This window comes from Drosophila mojavensis, unplaced genomic scaffold (genome assembly GCF_018153725.1).
Source record: "Drosophila mojavensis isolate 15081-1352.22 unplaced genomic scaffold, ASM1815372v1 contig_136, whole genome shotgun sequence".
Lineage (NCBI taxonomy): Eukaryota > Metazoa > Arthropoda > Insecta > Diptera > Drosophilidae > Drosophila > Drosophila mojavensis.
The window spans coordinates 8,613,173-8,625,586 of NW_025318667.1; the positions used below are offsets into that span (position 1 = coordinate 8,613,173).

General features: G+C 35.9%; 1 protein-coding gene across 5 annotated transcripts in view; it reads right to left on the bottom strand.

Moving 5' to 3' along the window:
* Window positions 1–11,671, bottom strand: part of LOC6585011 (neurotrimin) — a 46,429-nt gene extending 34,758 nt beyond the window's left edge. For all 5 annotated transcript variants that reach the window (XM_044007145.1, XM_044007133.1, XM_044007136.1 and 2 more), the window contains exon 1: window positions 11,236–11,671. The gene's annotated coding sequence lies outside the window, so the exon portion shown is untranslated. The remainder of the gene's footprint in view (window positions 1–11,235) is intronic.
* Window positions 11,672–12,414: the final 743 nt, after the last annotated feature.

The window sequence follows — 12,414 nt, forward strand, 5'->3', positions numbered from 1 at the left end:
TTGTTTGAATAAGTAAAGTTGAAGTGATTGAATCAATTTCTATGTAATCAAACATTTATTGAAATATGTATTTCAGAAAAATATATAAAATTATTCAAATATCATTTCAATATAAAGTGTTAAATGGGCTGCCATATAACAGCCAAATATTTTAGCTAAAACAATGGACCTCTCTCCTCTATGTTTTATTTTCCTCTCCTGGAACTGAAGAAAAAAAATGAAGAACTGAAGGATGAAGAAGCAACTGCGCAAGAAAATTCGAAAATTCACGATTCTATAGCATATGATGAATATTATATTGAAGACCAATAGGGATGCATAAATCATAAATAAATTCTTTTTGGGCGAAAAAAAGTTTCGCTCTACTTTATCAGAATACCTTCCATATTATTTTCTTACTTTCAAAATCAATTATAACTATTTTATTTTTGGCGTTTTTGGTATCTTTGGCTTCCCCGTACTTTTGGCTATAAAGCAACTTTTCTTTACTTCTATCCTACCACTTTGCAACTCCAATAAATATTTGCTGAAAGGTAAGCAAAGCATTTCACTTGCATCAAATTTCATTATTTTATTTGCCGGTCTTTTTATAGATATTTCTGCTATTATTTGTATGCCTAATATATTTGTTAGTACTTGGCTCTGTTTATGCACAATTTTATGGCACATTGAAGGCTTTTTCTGTGATGAGCCTATGATGTATGCGCATTGCAGATACCCTGTAAGTGCATAAGCAACGTTAGCATAAGCTAACTATTGCAGTTGAAAATGATATATGATTTGATATTTGATATGTAAGATTTTCTTCTCTTCTCTCTAGACAGTGTGAATATTGTAATAAAAATATTTTATATGCGAGAGAGAGAGAGAGAGAGAGAGAGAGAGAGAAAGAGAGTTGAATATTTAAGCTGTGTGCTCTCTACTCTCTCGAGATAAAGCAAATATTTGATATATGAACTCTTCTCTGTTCGCTTCTCTCTAAAATAAATAAAAATATTGGATTCGTAAGCTTTGTCCTCCTCTTATCTCTCTATAGAATTCAAATATCTGCTCTACGAACTCCTGCTCTTCTCACTACTGTATACACACACGCATACATCCCCTCACACACGCATACAACTACTCAAATAAGGGGTATTTGCTAGTCAACTAACTGGATCGCCCTGCGCCCAGCTTGTTTGTGTTGAGCAAACATACATAGGCTTCGCGCTGACATGTCAGTTTTGATTAGCTCACATGTCGTGTGCGAGACGTGAGCTGCTCGAGTTGTGGCTGGTGCATGTCTAGTTGCAATAAGCACAAGTTGAGCCAGATCATTTACACAACATTTGCATTGGGCATAAGAGTATGCTTTTGTTTTGTTGTTGTTGTTGTTTTTTGCGTGAATTTTGCGGCATCTTGCTTGCAGCACGCAAGTGAAAGCGAAAGCCGTTTGGATTCCTGCATTTTGATTAGGCACTCAAATATATGTATAAACAATAAAAAACAAGCTGACAACAACTTAATGTGCCACACACACTCACACACGCACACATACATTTATACGAAGACACATGCCACATGCCGCATGCAAGTGTTGCCAGCTAAAGCAGCAACAGCAGCAAAAACAGGAACAAGAACAAGAACAAGAACAAGAACAAGAACAAGGACAAGGACAAACTCAAATCAGGCAATATTTTAACAATCTTTCGCCAGATTCGCCAGAGTCAAAGTTTTGACAATTTTCGAACTACAAATTTTCCATAAATTTCGAGAGCTTTAAATGAATTTATTTAAGCCTGAATTTGTTTGTAGATATGCTCCATTATATCCAGGGGAGAAAATAGTTTATAAAATAGCTGAGAAATAATTTAAAAAAAAACTCTGAGCAGTGCTGAAAGTCCCCAGAAAAGTACAGTGCTGGAATGTTGCTTAGGGATGAATTAGGAATAAGGGGAGAATAAATAAATTTGATTCTACTTTTAATAGTTCTGTTGCAGCAACTGTTACAGCTATCAATAATATGTAATTATAAATATTTGTTACTTAATCATGAATCAGGTCTATCGAGTCTCTGTAAGTCACTTGATTGAAATTCCAAGCACTACAATGGTAAAAGTTGTGAAGCAGAAAGTGAACTCTGAGCTCATATGGAGAGAGATCAAGTACTGTGATACGCCAATCGAGTCATATAATGTTCTTCAATCAATTTCTCCCTTTTTCTCTCACTTTCTCCCTCTCTCTCTCTCTCTTTCTCTCTTTCTGAAAAAACGTCCTCTCTAGTATATATGGATAAGCTCTTGTTACGAACATCTTACAAAGCTATTATACCCAGATTTCTCAGTTAATAATAATTGTAATAATTTTCATAAGACAATGTATATAAAAAATAATTATTAAATTTCTCCAAGTAAATATTCAAAAAAATTTCAAGGTTTTTTTCTTTTTAAATTTATTAAATTGGTGTTAAAATTAAAAAAAAAAAAAAGTAATTGAGCTAAAAAAATTTTTACGTAAAGATAGATAAGATCTTTAAACTAATTTTTAAAGCTAAATTAAAGTTTTTTTTATGTTTTATATAATAAATGTTTAGCATTTAGAAAAAAAATTTTTAAATAACCAAGAAAATTTGGTTCATAAACTATTTTAAAAAATTTGTTTAGTTTACAAAAAAGTAAAATTTATGTGTGAAAATTTTTATTAAAAATTGGCATTTAAATTAATGAAATTAAATAACTAAATCAGGTATTCTTAAAAAAAATGTCTTTAATAAGTGTAATACATCCTTAGATTGTACACAATTAAAGTCGAAAGAGTTTTCAAGAGATATATCTAATAGCATTTGGGACTTTGTGGGGATCAGCATTAAATGGGGCAAACAGCTTCAACAGTTGTCAATTTTATGCAGCTCTGAATTCAAATTAAAGTTCAGAGCTGAGCTCAGGTGGCGCTGGTGCAATAGCAACAGTTGCAATAGCTTGAAAGGGCTTCCGAGCTGAAGCCATTTACAATTCTTGCGGTCAAGAGTTTTGCAGCTGGAATAAAAAAGCAAAAGCGGCAAAGGTAGTGAGCGAGAGAGGTAGCGAGAGGGAGTGAGAGGTAGCGAGAGCAAGGTATGCAGTTCTTTACCGCGATTTTGCAATTTGTTAAGGTTGAGGAGGAACATTAAAACCGTAGAACTGGCCAAACAATTTGTCGGACCATCCGCAAGTTGAGCTGAGTGGAGTTCTGTTTCTTGGTCTCGCCATCTCTTTTGTGGACAGCTGGCACTCACTCGCTTGCACATTACGCATACGTCGCGTTGCGCCGCGTCGCGTCGCATGGTGCACAGAGCTGAAATGCAATTTAAACAGTAAATGCGAATGGCAAGACGAGAGCCGGCGTGGCCAGGTGGACGGCCAGAGTCCATGGAGTTCGACTCGAAAGCGCAGCGCAGCCACTCACACACCGAACTAGTCTATAAAATGCATTGCGAGTGAGTGGAGAAGTGTGAGGCGGCCCCCTGCCCCCCTATCCTCATTCCGAATGTGTGTGTGCGCACATTTATATAACAGTCCGAGTCTGCAGTGTATTAAATCATTTTATTTTTATGTACTGTTTATGTAATACTTCGCCTCTGTATCAAACGCTGCTTCAATTGCTTTTGAGAACTCATACAACTTCCTGCCAACTATGGGCCCTCGTGTTGCTCAACTTTGCTGCAGACTTTACTCAAAGCTAACTGGTTTAAGAAGCTTCAGAACTGACTAAGCTGCAGCCTGAAAATGCTCAACTGTTGAAAGAACCGAAACACAAATGGCTAGCTGAGTAATTGAAATATGCGAGATATGCTAGTCAAATAATTACGTGATATACAAAAACAAAAACTCTAGGCTCTCAGGTATAGGAATATTTAAGCATTATTTGAGCACTTGGAATTTACTTTTGATATCTATAATTTATTTAATCGAATTCCAGGGCATATTTAACATCATTCTGTTTGTTGGGGTCGTTTGAATAGCATAATATTAAATATTACAGGATATGCATTAGTTCATATGATAAGATTTTCTGTCGAGTTTATAAGGATTTTTTTAAAATTTTTTGAATATACTTAAAAAGTAAAGTCAAAATGAAAGCCAAATAAGTAAATTTATATAAATATGCTCATTACTGGGTATATTCAAGTCATGCACATTAATGTTTTGGCATCTTTGGAAATTTTTTATTTTTTTTATTTTTTTTATTTTTATTTTTATTTTTTTTTTTGTAATAAAAATATTGAAAAAAATTCAACATTTGATTGATTGTAGTTAAAAAAAAATTAAATGAATAAATTCATTTAAAGGCTTCTTTTTTCGTGCAGGTCCTGCTCAAGTCATGTGTCTTAGTTTTCTGCATAATCTCAGAGTTTCTATTTTTTGTTTGTACAAGAGTTCTGAATAAATATACATACAAAAATAAAATATAAAAATAATATTATCAAAAATCATTTTTTATGGGATATACTTTAGTTATGCATTTAATATTAATGTTTTTCTTTAACAATTTGTGTCATACAGGTATTTCATTTTAATATACTCTTCTCTCTGAAGAGTCCCATTCCCATTCAATTGCAGAGTATCTTTTAGTGGTTCAATTAACAACTGGTGACGATTTCTCCTTTAGGCTAACTTTGGTTAAATTTAGCTCTGTAAATCCACAAATTTCCCTGCACAATAGGAGCTTAGTAAGCGTTGCGGATGGCAGTGTCCAAAGAGGCTCTGTGGTTAGGGGTATTCCCAGCCACATGGCGCACGGATCATCCCCAACAATGCCACAGAGTTTTCTCTGTGTGGCCTTTCGTCGCTGATGCGTTTTTAATTGTGTTTATTTCCGCTTCGCTGTGACACGTCATTTATTAGCTAGCAATGCGTTGGCTCTAACTAAAACTGCACCGCCCTCTCCCCTCTCTCCCCTCCTCATGCACTCACACTCACCTACTGCCTGTGCCCACTGCCTTCTGTTAGCCCAGGTCGTTGTTATGATTTATATGCACTCGGCATATGCCAGGTGCAGCAGCAAAAGAAGCTGAGCCCACTCGACTGCATGGTACTCGCTCATTTCGTTAAGAAAGTGAACTGGATCAAATCAAATATTTATGTTTGACATGTTATTAAGGAGAGTAGTTCTAGAGAAAGCCAACTTAAAACTTGGCCTACAATCTATATAGGATATAGACTTTTCTCGATTTGCAATGAATATCAGCATATACATACATATATATATCACTACCACCTCATCAACTTTATTTAATCTACATAGCCCATATATACCTTTCACTTAAGTAAGGAGCATTAAAATCAGGCCAAACCCAACTGCCTGGCATCGTACAGCTCATATTACGCATACGCTGCGTAAGCATGAAATGTTATATATAAAAATAATACACCATATACACAACTTGATCAAAGTGGTCTTAATTTAGTTGAGCATAAATCTAAACGCGAATTAAACTGCTTGAAAAACAAGAATTAATATATGCATAATATATGCTTTAATATATGCATAGACTTATGCTTGAATGTACATATATATAAATGAATGTATAAAAAATAAAATTATATATAAAAATATAAATATATATACATATTTGCATATTTTGTATATGTGCATATATTGATTTACTATGATTTGTCCCTCACTAAGGCGAAAATTCATAAATTCGTAAACATTGCATATATTTCGTGGCAAACGTTAATTCGTAGTATTTTTCTGTGCAAATCATATTTGACCTGTTCAAAATTGTAATTTTGTTGAAAACCTTTGGGAATTCGTCATGCAAAGTGAAATTTGTTGTCGCTTAAATTAGCATTTGGCTTATCAGACAGTTAAGCAGAGCATAATTTCTGGCATGGCTAATCCAATAAAAGATGTGCGCTCAGTTATTCCCTTGTCAACATCTGGACTCGATTGCATACAAATACATTAAAGTGCAGTTATATAATATTATATATTAATATTATATATTAAGTATATTAAGCTAAGTCGATAATCGCGGGAAATTGAAAAAAAAATCTATCCCCTTGAAAGAAATTCATTCTCAATAATTCTCGATAGTTTGACTTTCTGTGTAAATCGAAAAAAAAAAAAAACTGATTCCCTTGCCATTTCGAGTTATCGGGACTCAACTGCATAGAAGTACATGTAAGTGCAATATATAATATATATATTATCCCGCTAAATCGAAAATCGCGGGAATTTTAAAAATTCCTCTTGAAAGAAATTCGTTCTCAATAATTCTCGATAGTTTGAAGCTCTGTGTAAATCGAAAAAAAAAAAAAAAAAAAAACTGATCCCCTTCCCATGTTGAATTATCGGGACTCGACTAATGAAAAATTCTCCTTGAAAGAAATTCATTCTCAATAATTCTCGATAGTTTAAAGCTCTGTGTAAATCGAAAAAAAAAAATAAATAAATAAATAAATAAAAACTGATCCCCTTGCCATTTCGAGTTATCGGGACTCGACTGCATATTGCTCTTGCTTGCTATAAAAAGTTATTACAATGGGTTCTATGCATTCAAAAGCCAGCTACTCGAATGGGCTCTGGAAATGGGCAGATGAACGCAGACTCTTACAACCTGCAAACTCAGCAATAGATCAAGAGATTCCAGGGCTCAATTTAATGGTGATGGTGATCCAATACCAGTACATGTCTTCATAGTGCTACGAGCCTGAGAGTGTGAATTAATACACCTGACTCGGATGATGTTCAGTTAATATTGAATTTTACTCTTTTGAGTCTAAATAAAATAAATAAAATATAGAGTACATAATACTGAGTGTATAAGGCTCAGCATTGGTCTATTGTTTATTCTCAATATCTTGCTGAGGTTGTAAGGATCAGCGTTCATCGAACAAGCTTATTTATTAATATTTAAATATATTCAATATTGTATATAAATATTATACCAATATATGTCATATAGTCTTCCTTGTTGCGGACTAAAGATAAGACAAAAACTTCAAAAAAAAAAAAAAAAAAAAAACTTAACCAGCTTCAGCTGTTGTAAAAGTCTAGCTTAAATTTTCTGCTCATTTGAGATCAGGCGAAAGTCATCTCCATATGCCCTACCCTATAGATAAGGGCATTAGATAAGTTGCTCAACTTAAGTTACATAAGCTCGATTTCTAGAACTAAGCCAAATAAATCTTCAAATAAATCTGAAATCTTAGCTAAAACTCAATCAGCTCTGCGCATAGCCCAATCCACGTTTGGGCCAGGTTAAGATTGCTCTGCGCTTGGCTGCCCTCGCAGTGTCTGCAGGTCATACAACTGGCCATATTTCACTGCAGTTCTTCAGCTTCTTCAGCTTCATCGTCGTTTGCGTCTGCGTCTGCTGCTTCTTTGTTGTTGTCGCTTATGCTGTGTCACAATTTTCATCTTAATTAGAGTTTCAAATTCTTTTGTTGCCTCAAATAACCAGCTGCAGCGTCCACACATTCAACTTTAACCGCTCAGCGGGCGTGGCTGCCGCCTCCTGCTGTGCTCCAAGCTGTTGTTGTTGTTGTTGCTTTTGCATTGGTGGCCTTTAAGCTGCGTTGCTTGCATTATGCGTTTAACAAAAGGCTTAAACGAACGAGCGGCCCACACAAAATTTATGCTAATTTGTTTTTAATGCTTGTCGGATATACAGCTTAAGGCAGCAATAGAGGCAAGCAGGGGGCAGGGGGCGGTGGAGGAGGACGACGACGAAGAGGAGCAGCAGGAGTTGGCTATTTGCCGAAAAGGTAGGGAATGGGCAGCAGCAGCAGCAGCAGCAGTGGCTGGGCTAGTTGGCCTTTTGACCAAGAGCCAGCCACACATATGGAAAACAGCTACAACAACAGCAACAACAACAATTTGGCTAATAAAGCAAAAGCAACGCAATGCATTGGCCGCATTATTCAAGACGCGATGCGGCATCATTCATCGTTCGCAATTTCTAATATGTGCAGCGAATAAGCGAGGAGCACATAACTGTATAATAGCTGGAGAATGTAATGCGATTTATGTAGTTGAATTGCTGGATTCGACAAATGCAAAGGGAATTGAGGTGAAAAATAGTTCGAGATGAGGGAGACAGAGTGCGGGGGAGAGACAGAGAGTGAGAGAGAGATAAAGAGAGAAGGAGAGAGGTATGCTAAGAAAGGGAAATAGATAGAGATCAATTGGGTGATGGAGATAAAAATACAGGGAGAGAGAGACAGAGATTAAGGGAGATAGGGAGAGTACTTTCTGTATAAGAGGGGGAGTATTAGTCAGACAGAGGGAGTACGGGAAAGGGGAGAGAGAGAGAGAGAGAGAGAGAGAGAGAGAGAGATTGAAAGACAAACAGAGAAAAGTATGCGAGAAATTTAAGAGAAAGAGACACAGACGGGAACACAAGTGAGAGAGATGGAGGTGATATAAATGCATGGATAGGCATAGGAGACAAGAAAGACAAGAGAGCGAGAGAGAGAGAGGAATTCCATAAAGTAAACTAATTCTATATGGCTAACTCCTTGAGTCAATAATGATTTACATACACATGTGAATTGATTATGAGTGAGCATATTTGTATAAATATCGCATTTTATATTTTTTGATAGGTTTCCATACTGACATATTTAACAATAAAATGTACAGTTAATAATACAAAATGGCATTAAAATTAAAATTTGGTTTCAGTTTTGATAATTTAGTTTTATTAAATTAATTCATTAAATTATTAAATGTAAGTAAAATTAAATATACAAATTTAAATTTTAAGCTTGAGATATGATACACTTTAGAAAAATCATAATGTATAATGCGATTTGGATAAAGAAGCTAAGCTAAGAAGCTAAATAAACAATGAAAATCAAATAATATATTATATATACATATATATATATATGAAACTATATTTCGACTATTAAAAACCATTATTCAGTTCTTTAAAAAATCCAATCCATTCCATTAGCTTATTTAAGCTAAGTTAAGACATTTTTACTTCATAAAATTAAAGAAAGAAATTTCAGAGAATGAAATCTCAATATTTATATAAATTTGTTTTGATCGCGTTGAAATTATTGTTGCTATGTCAACTTACTCAGAGTCCTAATGCAATAAAGAAATTATAATATTTGAGCTGACAAATTTGAGCAAAAGAATGCAAATTGTATTACCAACTTTTATTCGAAATACAAAAAAAAAAAAGAAAAAGTGAAAAAGAAAAGTTTTGGAATTTGCATTACACAAAGGGAAATGCTGCGAAGGAAGAAGAGCAGTCAAAGGATGCCGAGTCATAATATTTATTATGTAATTTAATAATAATGCACTTACACACACACACACACACACAGACACAGACACACACACACAGTGCTGCAGTAACTGTGTGAGATTTTTGCAAGTGGCGACTGCGTAAAAAATGATTTAATTAATTAATTTTCATTAAAAAAGGACGACAGATAGCAAGTGGCGCAACCGTTGCCAGCTCGATGTCCTGCAACAGTGACAAAAACAACAACAACAACGACAACAACAACAACAGCAACAACAGACACAACTGTGAAGGAGCAGCTGTTGGCTGACTTCAACTTCAACTGCGACGGCAACTCCTGCTCAACTCCTGCTGCAACTCCTGCCTGGCGCCCCAGCTACAGGTACAGCTTCAGTTCTTTCGTCCTGTCCTGTCAGTCTGGCTGTCATTTACAATTTTAATCTCGTTGTTCAGTTTAGCTTAAGTTGGCAACAGGATAATGAGCACAAGGATAACGCATCTGTTTCGCTTCGCCTCCCTCCGCCTCCTTCCGCCACCGGCCACCCGCCATCCGCCGCCCCCTGCACCACTGCAGCGCTGCAACATGTCTGTAATTAAAGAGGCGTGGCGCCAGCCAGCAGATAGCGAGAAAAAAGCATACTACCTGCAGGACCTGCACCTGGACCGGAGTCGACTGGATACGCAGGCCAAGTTTTTTAAGCCAGCGAAAATTTTCATGGCTAATAAATCACTTTTAATATTAATAAAACATAAATCACAGCGACTAAAAACTTGACAAGGGCTCAAGACGTGAGCGGTGCGGGGGAGTGGCGGGTGGCAGTTGTGGTGCGGGCGCCGTTTATAGTTTGACTCTTTGTGTCAGCGAACAGCCAAGACAAAAAAAAAAAAAAAAAAATAAGAGAAAGAAACGCGAAAACTTTTTCGCACAGCCTTTGAAATTCGCGTGGCTGCAGACAAAACGATCTCTACAAGATGATCCAAAAGTTTTTGACTTTTCACTTTGCAAAGTGAAACTTTAATCTGTAGCCAGTGTTAGATTTAGTTAGAATCTCAATGCGTGCCAGATGAAAGGAGTCGAGAAGGAGGAGAAAAGGTGAGAGAGACAGAGAGAGAGAGAGAGAGAGAAAGAGAGAGATTGAGAGACAGCGAGATGGATAGAGAGAGAAATCTGTAAAGCCCTTCAACAGAGCTAGTGCGTAAATATAATCTGATACCAGTGTTGGGCAATGCAATTCGAATTTAGGCAAATGCCAGTTCAGAGGGGTCAAGTGATATGCGAGAGGGAGACAGAGAGAAACCTGGTAATTAGTTTCCCATAAAATACAAATTTAACATAAAATCAGAAACCTCTGTTGGCTAATGCAATCTGACACAAAATGAATAATAATAATAATAATGCAGTTAGCCAGCTAAAGGGATAATTATTTTATACATAACCTGCTCAATGAAATACTCAAAAAAAAATTAATTATCAATTTCATATAAATATCGAGTTGTATTATTATATTTGAGCTTATTATTAATATATTCATATATATAGATATATATAGTTTTCTTGTTTCTTACAAATTTTGGAATGTAACAAGAAAATTTAAAAAATAAAAAAGACAGCAATAATTTCTTGGATATTGAAATAGCTTTCTTCTCACTTTTAAAACTGATATATATGCTGTTTTAATTTTTTAAAGCCATTCCAGTCAAGAAGCCCAAATAGACTATAATGAAAGTATCATTAGGAATAGAAAAATAATAAGTATAGCCAGAGTAATAGTAAGATCTAAAGAAATTGCCATATTCCAGTCAAACTAATCAGTTCCAGCTCTCACAATCTCAAAATTGCTTTAATTAAATTCTGTTCCAACTCTACGTGATTATTCTTGAATTCAGTTTTTCAAAACCCACTCAAATGTCATTAAATTTCCACTTTGAAACACTAAAAAGCAAATACATTCGATTTCTCGCACAAAATTAGAATAGTTGATCTAAAAATAATACCGATTTTTAGTTACCTTTTCCGTGAATGCCACAGAGAAACTACAAATTTTTCCAGCACTTTTTTTTCTGTTCACTTACAACGTTAAATAATTTTTGGAAAAAAAAAAACACTTTGAAAAAACACTCAAAAAAATTATATATTTTAAACTGTGAGACTTTGCAACGTTTGCAACACTTGTCACTAATTCCCTTTAGCACACTTCTCTCTATCCTCTCATTTCTCTGTTATGTTTTGATAATATCAAAATTAATTTTCAAACATTTTGCAACGTTTTTGAAAACCTTTTCGTAACGGTCGCCGTGGAAGCGATTAACGGCTAACGACAAACTGTAAACGTCGAACGACAAACGGTAAACGATAAACGTCTAACGGCAATTCGCTCGTTTTTTTGCCGTTTCTGAAGTGAAGCTGGCAGAAGTGAAGAAATTTTGCTGGCGCTTGTTCTCACCGACCGACCGACGCGCTAGGAAGTTGTCCGAGCACTGAACGAGGCTCGCATTGGGCCAGCGAACAGCGAACAGGCTAAGAACAGCACAGGACCTAACACAACTCGCATGGCCTTCGGCCGGCCCAACGAGCCGCTGCCAAACGAAGCACACGAACTCCGCACGAGTCGCCTGAACTACTAAAGCCGACACGAACAGCAAAGCGAACTGCATTCGTTGGCCCGACGGGCAGCACGAGGGGCCCAGCAACAAATGTTGCCGGCTGCATGGCCACAAATGTTGCCAGCGCCTTCAAATGTTGCTAGGCTACATCGAAGACTCTGCGAATGAACTGGGTAGAGTAGCTGTCATAATTATATGCTAGAGCTCCTTGAAAATGGGTGACAAGCGAAAGTAGACGTGTTCGTGATGCTATAGAGCATTCCGTATACCCAATCAGGACAATGAACTCTTTAGATGTAGTCAAGTTCCATTTGTAACTGTCTTTGGGAGAAATTGTAGACGAGTTAATGCTTATAGACTTTGACCTGGAACTTATATACTATATGCTAGCGTATTCCTAGACAGTCTATCTATCAAGCCTTTATTCTGATTATATTCACTGTAGATTTGATAGATCTAGTATACAAGTACATAAGTCATCTAAGGACTAAGGAACTCTATCATTTTTGAAGGCTCCTAGACTTCTATATCTTATATCATAGTTTATATATGATAAACCTAGTGACACGATGTTGAGAGCAATC